The sequence below is a fragment of the Ursus maritimus genome, unplaced genomic scaffold, assembly GCF_017311325.1.
Source record: "Ursus maritimus isolate PB19 unplaced genomic scaffold, ASM1731132v1 scaffold_21, whole genome shotgun sequence".
Lineage (NCBI taxonomy): Eukaryota > Metazoa > Chordata > Mammalia > Carnivora > Ursidae > Ursus > Ursus maritimus.
Genome location: NW_024424564.1, coordinates 50,704,846 through 50,718,186, shown reverse-complemented (window position 1 = coordinate 50,718,186; position 13,341 = coordinate 50,704,846). Strand labels below are relative to the sequence as shown.

General features: G+C 47.1%; 1 protein-coding gene across 5 annotated transcripts in view; it reads left to right on the top strand.

Moving 5' to 3' along the window:
* A4GALT (alpha 1,4-galactosyltransferase (P blood group)) overlaps positions 1 to 13,341 on the top strand; it is a 25,579-nt gene that overhangs the window by 4,535 nt on the left and 7,703 nt on the right. For 2 of the 5 annotated variants that reach the window (XM_040637658.1, XM_040637652.1), the window contains exon 1: positions 1,546 to 1,672. The exons of 2 other annotated variants lie outside the window; for them this stretch is intronic. The gene's annotated coding sequence lies outside the window, so the exon portion shown is untranslated. Of the gene's footprint in view, positions 1 to 1,545; positions 1,673 to 6,300; positions 6,402 to 13,341 lie in introns of those variants that run through there. One more of the 5 variants, XM_040637656.1, reaches the window with a different exon arrangement.

Below are 13,341 nucleotides of genomic sequence, written 5' to 3'. Positions count from 1 at the left end.
TATTGACCTGTAACTGACACGCAGCGCTGTGTAAGCGGACACGTACAGCGCGATTGGCATATATGTACCTTGTGAAATGACCACAGTATGTGAGTTTCTGATTCATTGGTTTGAGCTCATCGGCAGGGTATTTGCCCCTTGTCTCCTGGTGGCGAAGACCTCCTCCCAGATTATCATTTGGCTTTTATTTTTGCTGCTGCTGGTGTGTGCTTTGCTGGAGCACATTTTTTATTTTTATTTTCCTGCATCTGTGTGTGTGCTTTACAATAAAGGAGACTTGGCTGCGTTTAGGAGCTGCTGGGAAGGAACCAGAAGATGGAGTGGCTGAGTCCCAGCGGAGAGGCAGGTCCCTAGATGGAGGTCCCAGAGGATGCAGGAGGTGGGGGTGTCCGGCACCGGTTGAGGGAACTTCTGAGCTGGTGAAGACAGGAGGCGAAAGGGAAGGGCCAGGCTGACACCTTATGAACTGGCTTTGATGTTCATGTAGGGGGAGGTGGAGAAGCTCAGTGGGGAGAAGAGGTTCTGGTCCTGAGGCCCCCAGCTCCCAGGGCTGTTTGCGAGCCTCATCCCTTGGAGTCCAGTGTAGCAGGGGTTACCCCTCGCCCCACTCCCAAGGGAGGGAAAAGGCCTCGTTCAGGTTTAGTCCGCTGATGAGTGGCAGGGACGTGTTCCGAGTCGGCCGTCCAGGCATTAAGTGCGTGCCCTTGAGAATCGCTCTCCTCTTAGCGCCTCCATTTCTAGGAGATATCAGGAAGCTGCCCCTGTAGGTGAGTGAGCGTCCCTTCCTCTCCTGTCTGTCTCTGTTTTCCCTCTGGACAGACCTCAGTGGATCCAGAAGCTTCCAGTGGAAGCTGAGTTGGGCACAGGACTAGAAGAGCCCCTTCCCTTCTGGCTGATGGCCGCACGCTCTGCCCTGTGCCCACACTCTCACCCGCCAGGAGCTGACTCCAGCGGGAACACACCGCACATTCTGAAAGTCAGACCTGTGCAAAGTCTGAATTGGCAACCAGGGAGCTAGGTGAACAGGCACATGAGAGTGAAGCAGGGGAGCTGGTCTTCACAGTCACCCAACAGACTTGATTTGAGAGAGCAGAACCCCTCATCCCAGATGTAGACACAGAGCCCGGAAAGGTCCCTGCCCCCACCAGCCCTCCAGTTGTCTGAGATCTTCATTTGTACCTTCCCACCGGGGTGTCCAAGGCAACCTCCTGAGCTGGGGGGCGGGCCATGGATTGAGCCCTTATGAGGTGCCAGACCCTTTGTTATTTAGCCCCCTCTGCAGGGGTGCCTGGGTGGCACAGTGCCTTCACCTCAGGTCGTGATCCCGTGGGAAGCAAGCCCCACATCCGGCTCTCCACTCAGCAGGGAGTCCGCTTCTCCCTCTCCCTCTGCCTGCCACTTCCCCCCCCTTGTGCTCTCTGTCTCTCAAAATAAATAAATAAAATCTTAAAAAAAAAAAAATCCCTCTGCCATCCTGTGCTGCTCTTCCCATTTTACAGATGAGGACACTGAGGCTCTGGGTTACGCGCCTTTTCTTTATTGCAGTGAGTTTCAGCCTGCAGAGCCAGAGCAGTCCCAGGTGAACTTGGCTGGGCCACAGGCCGACTGAATCCTTCCACCTGGCGAGGGGTGCTGGAATCCCAGCTGTGCCTTGGTTCAACCGTAGTTGATGGTAAGAGCTCCTGCCTCACGGGGCTGCCGGGAGGATTAAATGAGTTGCTCCACGAAAACCACTTTGACCAGTGTCTGTGCAGACGAAGCCCTCAGAAGATGTATATACTATTGTTACGTTAACCACGGAGCTCCACGCCTGACAGGGAGCCTTCCGGAAATGGCTCAAGCAGCTCACCCCTCCCCGGGCTGAGGGTCATGGGAAGGTGGGTGAGTCCTGACACTGGAGAGAATATGGACTTATTAGAGAGTGCGAGCGTGCGTCTGAGTGGAGGGGAGGAGCAGAGGGAGAAGGAGAAGTGGGGGCTCAATCCCAGGACCCTGAGACCATGACCTGAGCCAAAGTCAGGTGCTTAACCGACTGAACCACCCAGGTGCCCAGAGAATGTGGAGTGTTTTAAAAACCTTTCTGGAGACAAGATAGTGATCTGTATCTAAAACTTTAAATTATGTTTCCTGTGACCCAAGAGGCTCATTTCTAGGAACCAGGCCTACAGAAGTAATTAAGGATGTGCTCGAAGACGTGAGTGCCGAGATATTCACCACGGCGTTGTCTGTAAACGCAGAAAGATGGAAACCACATTTCCAGGACTCAGGACAGGAACTAGGCCAAGGGAAGGATGGAACCGCCCTATGAGATACGCTGTAGCCCCGGAAAATTAGCATATGGAGCGGTGTTTACCGCAGGAAACGAGGGCAGAGCGCAGGCGTCCCAGCAGGTTTATTCTGGTGCAATTTACACATCGGTGCGCGTGCACGGTTCGGGGAGTTTTAGGAAATGTGTACCTTTGTGCAACTATCTAGTTTTAAAATACGGGGGCCCAGCAGATTTTTAAGTGAAAAACAAAGCAAGGTGTCGGACATTACGTGCAGTAGGCTCTCCCTCTGTGTTCCTGTGGCTCTGGGTAGACACCGCTCCATGTCTGCGACAGCCCCGACAGCCCCGCGTGGCAGCCCCCACCCCCCCAGCAGGGAGGCATCGGGACCAAGAAGAATAGATGACGCCTGCTTTTGCCTCAGGTCTTCAGTGCCCTCACACCGTCTTCGTCTTCGGGGTAGAGTAAAGCAGGTGTCACTGCAGGGTGGTGACCGGAGACGCACACAACCCCTCGATTGTGGAAATACGGAGACAGTGTGCAAAGGCGTGAAGCCACAATTGTAGTCACCTGTCACCCGTGCAGCCAGAATGGCATTTTGGTGCGGTCAGTAGCAAACGGCAGCTCTTCTTTCCTATTCTGGTTAGGAGGCTGCTGGGCAGGGGAGGGGTTGGAGGGACATCTTGGGAAGTGGGAAGCACGTACTCCAGAAATGTGGGAATCCCAGAGCCTGGTGGGTTTGAGCAATGGAGTTGGTTTTCCTCTGTTTTTACTGTCATTTTCAAGGGCACCTGGAGTGTCAGGACGGCTTTCCTTCGTGCCTCAGTCCTCACACATGGATGGTGCCCTCTCTAAGTTACTGTCATTTACAGCCGCGGGAGAGTGGGTGGCGTGTGGCTCAGTGCCCATGTTCCTGTGCTCCCAGTGTCCTCCACGGCCACACGCACCCTGGCCATTCCCAGCGGGCCTCACCGGAGCCCTGAGGGTCTGCCTGTGGTTTAGATGTGGACGAGGCCCAGGGTTTGGGCACACTGGTTTGGAAGGTAGCCACAAGGACCAGTGTGTGCAGGAATGGGGACCCAGCCCATGGCCCACAGTTGGAGCTGTGCTGAAATCCAGGCAGCTTCCTGGAGGTGGCCTGCTCTGCCCACCTAGGTCAGGAGAGACTCAGGGAGGGAGGACTGTCTGAGGACTTGGGGCAGACATCCCGGGGTGCAGACCCTGCCTCACGCTCACTAGCCCTGCAGCAGTGGGAAGGTCGCATTTCCTCTCTGTACCTTCATTTTCTTGCATGTGAAATGGGGCCATAGTGGTAGACATGAAGACCTGAGGAAGAGTGATCAGTGCTTGGCAGGATGCCTGACCTGTGGTGTGTTCTTGGCAAATGGCAGCTCTTCCCACATATTATGGTTAAAAGGTTGCTGGGGAGAGGGGGATGGAGGAATGTTCTAAGGGAAAGGAAAGAGCATATTGCAGAAATCTGGAACTCCCAGCGCTCGATGGCTTGAGCAATCTGGCAGAGGTCAGCCTGGCTGGTCTGGAAGTTGTGGGCCTGGGGAGGGGCAGGGGCTGCAGGGGAAGTGCCTACCAGGCCTGGGTGGTGTGGGGTGTGGAAACCTGCTTGGGGCCGAGGCAGGAAGCCAGGCAAGAGGCTGGGGTGGTGGGTCCCGAGGCAGAGAACCGAGCCCTGAGCTGAGTTGTGGTCACGGGGCTGGCGTGGGAAGGAGAGATAGGTCAGAAGGATGTTTCAAGAGGAGCACTCCCCCTGTTTCCCAGCCCTTCACCCCCCTCTCCTCTGGACTATCCCAAGAGCCTCATAACTGCTCTCTTGTGGCCACACATGCCCCGTGGTTTAGTCTCAAAAAGCAGCCAGATCCCAAATACCTCTTAAGACATACCGCACATTGTAGCCCTTTCCTCCTCAAAAGCTCCCAATGGCAGCCCTCCCAGTCAGACAAATTCTTCCAATGGCCCTCAAGGCCCCCTATGACCTGGTCTCCTCATTCTCTCTCTGACTTCCTCTCCTGGTACCTTCCTCCTCCCACTTTACTTACTACTTCACTTACTCTGCTATTTCATCAGCACCTCAGGCACACATGCCCCAGGGCCTTTGCACTCACTAGTTTCCCTCCCAGGACACACTTCCCCCAGATAGCCCTAAGGCTGGTCCCCTCACTTCCTTCAGCTCTTGGCACAAATGTCAGCTTTTCAGAGAGGCCATCCTTACCGGTCTGTGTGATGTAGCACCCCCACCCTCACCCCACACCCCCACCCCCCGGCCTCTCAGTCCAAGCTCCCTGCTGCATTTTTCCACATAGCATGTTATCCACCTGATGTATTTCTTTACTGGTTAATTTTCTCCCACTAGAATTTCAACTCCAGGAAGCAAGAGAGGATCTGCTTTGTTGACTGCTGTCTTATTTCCAGACCTTGGAGTGGGGGCATGGCTCATAATAAGTGTTCAAACATTTGTTGAATGAAGGGTCAGGGGACTGAGTGTGATGCCAAGGGCTTGGGTTTCTTTCCAAGAAGACTTTTGAAATCAGGTTGAGCAGGAACTCTCTTATCTGTGAATTGTCATCCTTCTGGCCTTATTATCTGCCTGTGCTCTTGGCCTGGCACCAAGGGGCAGGTGGCCCTGAAATACACTGTCTAGAAAGGTCAGCGAGGTCCACCTCTGATGGCATGAACCGAACTGGTACTGGAGAAACCAAATTTGGAAGGTCTTTCTAGAAGCGTCCTTAGACATTGTCTCTTCCAAGCTCTTTATTTTACAGATAAAGAAATTGAGGCTCAGAATTGATGAGAGAGAGGTCAGACTCCAAGATCACAGAGCAAGTGTGTGGAAGATAGAAACCAGGTCCCTTGTTTGGGTAATACGCAGTCAGCAAAGACTGTTAAGACGGAGAATACCCCGTATGGTCAGTGCTGTGTGTGCATGTCGTGCGGGGCGGGGTTGGCGTGCTCTTTTGCTGCCAATCATCTGTAATCTTTAATACGGTAAAAAAGGGAAAAATGAAGCAACCTGGGAGCTTCCAAATACAGTGAACTCAGGGCTCTTAATACAGGCGGGAACTTGCCCGCCACGGTCTTATCTGATGAAGAGTTTCCCTGCTGCTTGTGCCTCTGTGATTGCTGGGCGTAGCAGATGACCAAGGCAGAAAGCTCATCCGTAGCCAGCCCTCCTGGCACCGCAGACGTCCTGCAAGCCTGTGTGTGCACATGCCAAGATAGCAAACGTAGAGGAGTCCAGATTCATGGTGGCTTATGCTGCCCGAACTGGGCATAAAGCTCAGGGGGCATGACTTGACCCTCTCCTGAGAAGCCAACCCCAGGCAGCCGGATCCTCAGTCCAGCCTCCAGGGCGGAGCTGGAGTGACCCTGGCAGGGAGGGATGGCCTCAGGGAAAAAGGAGAGTTCTGCGACTTGGGGGCAGATTTACCCGGGTGCAAATCCTGTCTCCCCTGCGCCCTAGCCCTGCAGCTTTGAGAAGGTCACCAGGAAAGACTCAGGTATTTCAATATGAAAAGTCGAAGGTATGTGACCTTATTTTGTGTCCTCCGGTGGTGAGGCGGGACCTGTCAATTACACTTTCTATCAGTTGTAATCGGCATCCGGCATCCGGTTTGCCATTTGCAAATGGCTTACGGGTTGGTCACCCTATCTGATCTTGGCTTTGTGGGCCGTTCAGGGATCATTTACTCATTCGTTCAGAAAATATACATTGGGCCCCTACTGTGTGCGGGGGCCTGTGCAGGGCACAAGGGGTGCAACAGTGAGTAAAAGCAGCCTTCGCCCCTGCCTCTGAGAGCCGATGTTTACACGTGTCAGTGTGTCTTTGTGTATTTAGCCAGTCCCTTCAAAAAAGACCTTGGGCTGTTTTCAGTCCTTGGCAATTGAAAACAAACCTGTGACCTGTACAAATGGCACTTATCTACAGATGAATTCCCGGTGGTGGTACACGGTGGAGGGTAAGCGTTTGTGTCCTTCTGGTAGAGGTTGTTCGGTTGCCCTCCACCACGGACTGGAGGCGGACCGCTTGCGTGCCTACCAGCCCTGGGCCAGGGGCCTGTCACCTCACAGCCAGGCCGGACCAGTGTGTTGTCCAAGTTTGGATTTTTGCCAGTCTGACAGGTGAGAGATGCTGAGTGTTCTGATTGCATTTCTCTTACTTACAAAAAGATCCTCACGCTTGCTGACTTACTAAGGAGCATGTTTTGCATGTGTCTGAACTGGCTTTGGCCTCTTCCCTTTTGTGTGGTTGGGTGTCTTCTCCTTGATTCCCGGGAGCCGTTTAGAGGGTCCAGAAAGTCGGACCTTGGGGACCTTGGGGATCCGAGGGGCACAAAACCTACCCCAAGTTGTCACTTCCATTTTGGCTTTGCTGATGGGATTTTGGGGGAGGACATGGAGCAGTTGGACTTTTTCAAGGAGTCACATGTATTCGTCTTTTCTTTTATGGCTTCTGGATGGATTTCGTACGTAATTAAGAGAACTTTCCCAACTCCGAGGTTATAAAGGAATTCACCCATGTTTTGTTCTAAATGTTTATGGGGTTTATTATTTTACATTTGGTGTTTATCCTGGGGCATGTTCTGAGATGTGAACCCAGCTTCTACTCCAGTGGCCCAACGCCTTAGAAGACCCATTTTACTTTACTTTTTTTTTTTTTTAAGATTTTATTTATTTATTTGACAGAGAGAGAGACAGCCAGTGAGAGAGGGAACACAAGCAGGGGGAGTGGGAGAGGAAGAAGCAGGCTTCCAGCAGAGGAGCCTGATGCGGGGCTGGATCCCAGGACCTTGGGATCACGCCCTGAGCCGAAGGCAGACACTTCACCGACTGAGCCACCCGGGCGCCCCCCCATTTTACTTTACTAACTGGAGATCCTGCCTTCATTGCATATTCAGGGACGTTAAGATTGCTGTGGTAGCTTTTGTTTCGTTGCCCTGTTTGTTCAGATGCTAAGACTGCATTGTTTTAAGTATGGAAACTTCATAGAATGTTTTTCCATCTAAAGAACTTCCAGTCCTTCTTCTCTTTTCCCTCCTTGTCAGACTTTTCCTATAGGTCTTTGCTTGTTTATTTTGGCATATGAACCTCAGGATCAATTTGTCAAATTCCAGAATCACATATGTATTTTTGCTTTTGTTTCCTTTGCCAGAGAAGACGTACCAAGAAATATGTTTCTACAGCTGAGGTCAAAGAAAGCACAGCCTGTGCTCTCTTCTAGGAATTTTATGGCTCCATGTCTCACAGCTTGGTCTTTAATCCATTTTGAGTTTATTTTTGTGTATGGTATAAGAAAGTGGTCCAGTTTCATTCGTTTGCATGTAGCTGTCCAGTTTTTCCAGCGTCATTTACTGAGGAGACTGTCTTTGCCCCATTGCAGTCTTGCCTCCTTTGTTGGAGATTAATAGGCCATATAAGCTGGGCTTATTTCTGGACTCTCTGTTCTGTTCCATTGTTTTATGTGTCTGTTTTTATGCCGATACCATACTGTTTTGATGATGACAGCTTTGTTGTATTTCTTGAAATCTGGGGTTGTGATACTGCCACCTTTGTTCTTTCTCCAGATTGCTTTGGCTGTTCAGGGTCTTGGGGGGTTCTGAACCCATTGAGCATTATTTGTTCTTGTTCTGTGAAAAATGCTATTGGTATTTTGGTAAGGATTGCATGAAATCTGTAAACTGCTTTGGGTAGTATGGACATTTGAACAGTATTGNAGTATTGGTTCTTCCAATCCGTGAGCGTGGAATGTCTTCCATTTGTTTGTGTCATCTTTCATGTTTTTCATCTGTATTTTATAGTTTTCAGAGTTCCAGTCTTTCACTTCCTTGGTTAAGTTAACTCCTAGGTATTTTATTCCTTTTGGTGCAGTTGTAAATGAGATTGTTTTCTTAATTTCTCTTTTCCGCTACCTCATTATTACTGTGTAGAAATGCGACAGATTTCTGTATATCCTGTGACTTTACTGAATCATTTATTAGTTCTAGTAGTTTTTTAGTGGAATCTTGAGGGTTTTCTATGAATAGTATCATGTCATCTGCAAATAGAGTTTTGCTTCGTTGCTTACCTGTTTGGATGCCTTTTATTTCTTTTTCTTGTCTGATTGCTGTGGCTAGGACTTCCAGTACAATGTTGAATGAAAGGGGTGAGAGTGAATATCCTCATCTCGTTCCTGATTGTAGAAGAAAAGCTGTCAGTTCTTTCCTATTGAGTATGACGTCAGCCGTGGGTTTTTCATAATGGACTTTATTATGTTGAGGTATATTCCGTCTAAACCTATTTTGTTGAGAGTTTTTATCATGAATGGATGTTGTACTGCGTCAAATGCTTTTTCTGCATCTATTGAGATGATTATATGGTTTTTATCCTTTCTCTCGTTAATGTGATGTATCATGTTAATTGATTTGTGAATACGGAACCACCCTTGTATCCTGGGAATAAATCCCACTTGATTGTGACAAATTATTTTTTCCCTGCCCCACCCCCCACAATGATTTTTTTAAAGTATATCATTGGATTGGATTTGCTAATATTTTGTTGAGAATTGTTGCATCTATGTTCATCACACACATATCGTCCTTATCTGGTTTTGGTATCAGGGTAATGCTGGTCTCATAGAATGAATTTGGAAGCTGTCCTTCTTCTATTTTTTTGAGTAGTTTAAGAAGAATAGGTATTGGGGTGCCTGGGTGGCTCAGTTAGGCATCTGCCTTCGGCTTGGGTCATGATCCCAGAGTCCTGGGATAGAGCCCCACATCGGGCCTGCTCGGTGGGAGTCTGTTTCTCCCTCTCCCTCTGCTGTCTCTCTCAAGTAAATACATTTTTTAAAATCTTAAAAAAAAAAAAAAGCAGAAGAATAGGTATTAATGCTTCTTCAAATATTTGGTAGAATTCGCCTATGAAGCCATCCGGTCCTGGACTTCTGTTTTTTTGGGGTTTTTTGATTACTGATTCAATTTCATTACTGGTAATCAGTCTTTTCAAATTTTCTATTTCTTCCTGATTCGGTTTTGGAATGTTACATGTTTCTAGGAATTTGTCCCTTTCTTCTAGGTTGTCCAGTTTGTTGGCATATAATTTTTCATAGTATTCTCATGTAATCCTTTGTGTTTCTATGGTGTCGATCATTATTTCTCCTCCTCCATTTCTGATTTTATTTGTTTGAGTCCTCTCTCTTTTTTTCTTGATGGCTCTAGCTAAAGATTTGTCAATTTTGTTTTCAATTTTTATGAATGCTTCATCATTCTTACAAAGAAAGTCTAAAGATAGGATAGAGAGTTTGATATAGTGTGGAACTTTACTCACTCTTTTATTTACGACTTCTGAATTCTTATTTATAATTTGATCTACTTATTTCTTGGGCTAAGAAAAGGGAATTAAAATCTCTTATTAGTGTGTTTCATCTCTTATTAGTGTGTTTCAATCTGTTTATCCTAGCATTTTGTAATTTCTTTTTTTTTTAAAGATTTTATTTATTTATATAACAGAGAGACAGCCAGCGAGAGAGGGAACACAAGCAGGGGGAGTGGGAGAGGAAGAAGCAGGCTCACAGCAGAAGAGCCTGATGTGGGGCTCGATCCCACAATGCAGGGATCACACCTTGAGCCGAAGGCAGACGCTCAACCGCTGTGCCACCCAGGCGCCCCGCATTTTGTAATTTCTAATTCCTGAAAATTGCTGCAGTGTTACTTGGTACATTGTGAATTATACCCTTTAGCATTACAAATGGCCCTTCTTTGGCTCACTTAGTGATGATTGGCTTGAATTCTCAGTCCGATCTTAAGATTATGGCCCCAGCTTTGGTTTTATTTGTATTTTTCTTTCTACCTTTGCTCTTTCTTTTGCTGTTAACCTTTCTGAATCACTTTGGTGTGCATCTCTATCTCTCAGATACAGGAGAGAGTTAGGTTTGGCTTGGGATTTAAATAAAAAATCTTCTTCTTCATAAAGATAAGTGAATTAAGCCTGTTTATATATATTGATGTCACAGGTGTCTTTGGTCTGTCATATTGTGTGTATGTACGTAGATAGGTCTTCACACATGTGGGAGGGCTATATTCCTTATTCTCTCACTGTGTTTAAAAAAAATGTTCCTCTGGGGCGCCTGGGTGGTACAGCGGTTAAGCGTCTGCCTTCGGCTCAGGGCGTGATCCCGGCGTTATGGGATCGAGCCCCACATCAGGCTCCTCCGTTATGAGCCTGCTTCTTCCTCTCCCACTCCCCCTGCTTGTGTTCCCTCTCTCGCTGGCTGTCTCTATCTCTGTCGAATAAATAAATAAAATCTTTAAAAAAATAATAAAAATACAAAAAAGTTCCTCTGATACCTGGGAAAGCTTGTATTTTTGTTGTAGTAGCTATATTTCTATTTACACCTTTATATAATACTCTTAGTTTCTTCTCTCTTTAGACAGCATTCTCTTCTCTGAACAATAAACTTCACTTGTTTCCTCTTTCTTGTTTCCCTTTCTCTTGTCGCTGCCCCATTTCAGCTGACACTGTGCTGAGTGATTACGGCCTATCTTCTTTCCGTTCTAATGCTTCCAGCAGCTCTTGGTCAGGTGGTGCTCATGACAGTTGCCATTGCCTACTTAGGCAATGACACGAAGACCTAAAGAAGAGGTATGAGCAGCTTGGAAGAAGATTCTGGGGACAACAGTGAGGCACTTTTGAGAAGGGCTGCATGGCCCACACGTGATGGTACAGGAGTGATACCGTGTGGGAAAACCCTGAGATTGGGAGTCGCATGGTCTTCTGACTGAGCCATCCAGGCGCCCCTTGGATGGGTGATTTTAAAATCTGACTAAAGCATTTTTCAAGAAAGTTCTGCATGATAAGAAAGCAAAGTGACATTGTTTAATTCACAGCATTTTAGGTTTTTTAGTGGGCACATAACAATGCATTTCACTAGATTCGATAAAATAGGGCAGCGTTATCCTTTTTGCCACGTTTGTACTTTAAATATGCTTAAACATTTACTGTTTGATTTTTTAGCTCTTACCGCTTGCAGTTAAAAGATGAGGTAACCATGGAACTCATTCCACTTTTGACCTCCTTTCCCGGAACCTTGCCTACCAAGTTTTGGGTAATTGTATCATTTCCATGTTGTCTGGCTAGATAACATTTTCGTTGCATCTGTCATCTTTATTCCTACCCTTTCTTGGGGGGAGAGGGGGTTCTGCATCTAAATATATTCAGTTCTCTTATTACAGTGCTTTCAAGCACTCCTTGGTTGGCCGAAGTTGATTCCTCGGTTTTCCTCAGAGGAGGAATCTTGCCTTAGGTCCTTATATACAAAACTGTTGGCGTGTAATCTTTATACGTATTAAATTTTTTTCAAAGATTCTATTTATTCATTTGAGAAAGAGAGCAAGAACGAGCAGGTGAGAGGGGAAGAATAAGAGGGAGACGCAGGCTCCCCAAGCCCGACTTGGGGCTCGATCCCAGGACCCTGGGATCATGACCTGAGCTGAAGGCAGCCGCTTAACCGACGGAGCCTCCCATGTGCCCCGTCATCTTTATAAAGAACAGTGTGGCTCTGGGTTAATCTTTGGCTCCAGCTTTCTTTCCTTGATGACCCTGTAGTTGTTCCACTATCTTCAGTCTTTAAATGCTGCCACGGAGAAGTCTGATGCCAGCCTCATTCTCTGTCCTTCATGGATGGCTTGCGCTTTGTACGTAGCTATGCAAAGATTTATCTTTGTACCTTTAAAGCCCAGTGATTTTACTGTCTTATGTCTTGGGATTTATCATTCTGGGTCACTGTTCTCTAGTACAAGGTGTGCCTTTTCAGTAGGTCTTCCCCTATTTCGGGAAGGTTTTCCTGAATTGTAACTGCAGAGATTTATTCTATTCATTCGTTTCTGTTTCTTCTTCAGGAGCCTGGTTGTACGTGTGTTGGATCATCTTGGTTTGTTTGGTTTTTTTGTTTTTTTGTTTGGTTCTTTGTTCTCTTTATTTCTGCTGGATTTTTGTTGACTTTTTTTTCACGTTAATCTTCGTGTCTCTTCCTGTACTTTGTCTGGAGTCTGTTCTCCTGTGTATTTCTTGTTGCTTAGTCTTCGTTTCTGAAATATTCTTGTATTTTCCCTCTAATTCTTTCCTGAGGTCTGGCCATGCTCACATCACATATGGTCCTCATGTCCTGCTGTCACTTTGTCTGACCATTTCTTCTCCAGCTTTTTTATTTCTGCTTTTTGGTCTGCCTTCATAGCTGGAATTACTTTTTAAAGTTGGGTTGTTTTTGTTTTTGTTTTTTTAATTCATGCTGTAATTTTGTATTAGAATTTTTATTTGCTTTGTGGGAATATTTTTGTGGTGAATTTTCCTTACACGTAAGAGAACATTACTATTTCTTTCCCTTTTCATTCTTGGAGCATCTTTGTATGGACACTATTTTTTTATTCCTTTAACCATTTTTTTTTAATTCAAATTGGTTGAATTTTCCTGGATCAGCATTTAATAGGAGGTTTTGATGGAAATTGGGAGAGAGGCCAGGCTAGTTCTCTAAGTTTATCTGTTTTTATGGAAATGGATTATTCCTTTAGAATATGACCTTTCTTGGGGCGCCTGGATGGCGCAGTTGGTTAAGTGTCCAACTCTTGGTTTCAGCGCGGGTCATATCTCAGGGTCCCAAGATCGAGCCCTGTGTTGGGCTCTGCACTTAGCATGGAGTCAGCTTGGGCTTCTTTCTCCCTCTCCCTGCTCCTTCTGCTGTGTGCTCTCTCTATCTCTCTCTCAAATAAATAAATCTTTTAAAAAATAAAATGAAAGATGACCGTTCTCTGGATCCACTGCCCTTTCGCCTCGCAGAACCCAGCTGGCTTGAAGGGGTCACCTGCCTCCAAACTTGAACTTCTCCTGGTTCATTCAGGCTACAGCTCACTCTTTGGACTTACTCATCTTCCTTTTAGAAGTAGTGATTCCTGCCGTCTTCCACTTCTGGGCCCCTCTGCACCCTGTTCCTCACCAGCTGGGCTCAGGTGCTTCAGGCCTCACATGTGAGTTGGGGTTTATGGGTTTTTCATGCCCCTAGTTGCCCTAAAGCTGTAGCTTGTGGTTTATTTTC